The sequence below is a fragment of the Aedes albopictus genome, chromosome 1, assembly GCF_035046485.1.
Source record: "Aedes albopictus strain Foshan chromosome 1, AalbF5, whole genome shotgun sequence".
In the NCBI taxonomy this organism is placed as follows: domain Eukaryota; kingdom Metazoa; phylum Arthropoda; class Insecta; order Diptera; family Culicidae; genus Aedes; species Aedes albopictus.
The window spans coordinates 99,248,740-99,250,946 of NC_085136.1; positions in this window are offsets into that span (position 1 = coordinate 99,248,740).

The following is a 2,207-nucleotide window of genomic DNA, read 5'->3' on the forward strand; positions in this document are numbered from 1 at the left end:
GAAGAATTCCTGGATGAATACGTGGAAGAATTCCTGGAGGAATTCCTGGAAGAATTCCTGGAGGAAGTCCTGGAAGAATTCCTGGAGGAAGTCCTGAAAGAATTCCTGGAGGAAGTCCTGGAAGAATTCCTGGAGGAAGTCCTGGAAGAATTCCTGGAGGAAGTCCTGGAAGAATTCCTGGAGGTAGTCCTGGAAGAATTCCTGGAGGAAGTCCTGGAAGAATTCCTGCAAGAATTCCTGGACGAATTCCTGGAGGAATTCCTGGAAGAATTCCTGGAGGAATTCTTGGAAGAATTCCTGGAGGAATTCTTGGAAGAATTCCTGGAGAAATTCTTGGAAGAATTCCTGGAGGAATTCTTGGAAGAATTCCTGGAGGAATTTTTGGAAGAATTCCTGGAGGAATTCTTGGAAGAATTCTTGGAAGAATTTTTGGAAGAATTCCTGGAGAAATTCCTGGAAGAATTCCTGGAGGAATTCCTGGAAGAGTTCCTGGAGGAATTCCTGGAAGAATTCCTGGAGGAATTCCTGGAAGAATTCCTGGAGGAATTCCTGGAAGAATTCCTGGAGGAATTCCTGGAAGAATTCCTGGAGGAATTCCTGGAAGAATTCCTGGAGGAAATCCTGGAAGAATTCCTGGAGGAATTCCTGGAAGAATTCCTGGAGGAATTCCTGGAAGATTTCCTGGAGGAATTCCAAGAAGAATTCCTGGAGGAATTCCTAGAAGAATTCCTGGAGGAATTCCGGGAGGAATTCCTGAAAGATTTCCTTGAGGAACTCCTGGAAGAATTCCTGGAGGAATTGCTGGAGGAATTCCTAGAAGAATTCCTGGAGGAACCCTCGAAGGAGTTCCTGGAGGAATCCCCGAAGGAATTCCAGGAGGATTCCCCGAAGGAATCCCCGAAAGAATTCCTGAAGGAATCCTGGAATCTGGGAGGAATCCCGGAAGAATTGCTGGAAGAATTCCTGGAGAAATTCTTGATCGAATTTCCGGAGGAATCCCTGAAGGAACCTCCGAAGGAATTCCTGAAGGAACCACCGAAGGAATTCCTGGAGGAATCTCTGAGGGAATTCCTGGAGGAATCTCCGAAGGCATTCCTGGAGGAATCTCCGAGGGAATTCCTGGAGGAATCTCCGAGAGAATTCCTGGAGGAATCCCCGAAAGATTTTCTGAAGGAATCCTGGAATCTGGGAGGAATCCTGGAAGAATTGCTGGAAGAATTCCTGGAGGAATTCCTGAACGAATTCCCGGAGGAATCCCCGAAGGAATTCCTGAAGGAACCCCCGTAGGAATTCCTGGAGGAATCCCCGAAGGAATTCCGGGAGGAATCCCCGAAGGAATTCCTGGAGGAATCCCCGAAGGAATTCCTGGAGGAATCCCTGAAGGAATTCCTGGAGAAATCGCTGAAGGAATTCCTGGAGGAATCGCTGAAGGAATTCCTAGAGGAATATCTGAAGGAATTCCTGGAAAAATTCCTGGAGGAATTCCTGGAAGAATCCCTGGAGGAATTCCTGGAAGAATTCCTGGAGGAATTCCTGGAAGAATTCCTGGAGGAATTCCTGGAAGAATTCCTGGAGGAATTCCTGGAAGAATTCCTGGAGGAATTCCTGGAAGAATTCCTGGAGGAATTCCTGGAAGAATTCCTGGAGGAATTCCTGGAAGAATTCCTGGAGGAAGTCCTGGAAGAATTCCTGGAGGAATTCCTGGAAGAATTCCTGGAGGAATTCCTGGAAGAATTCCTGGAGGAATTCCTGGAAGAATTCCTGGAGGAATTCCTGGAAGAATTCCTGGAGGAATTCCTGGAAGAATTCCTGGAGGAATTCCTGGAAGAATTCCTGGAGGAATTCCTGGAAGAATTCCTGGAGGAATTCTTGGAAGAATTCCTGGAGGAATTCCTGGAAGAATTCCTGGAGGAATTCCTGGAAGAATTCCTGGAGGAATTCCTGGAAGAATTCCTGGAGGAATTCCTGGAAGAATTCCTGGAGGAATTCCTGGAAGAATTCCTAGAGGAATTCCTGGAAGAATTCCTGGAGGAATTCCTGGAAGAATTCCTGGTGGAATTCCTGGAAGAATTCCTGGTGGAATTCCTGGAAGAATTCCTGGAGGAATTCCTGGAAGAATTCCTGGAGGAATTCCTGGAAGAATTCCTGGAGGAATTCCTGGAAGAATTCCTGGAGGAATTCCTGGAAGAATTCCTGGAAGATTTCCT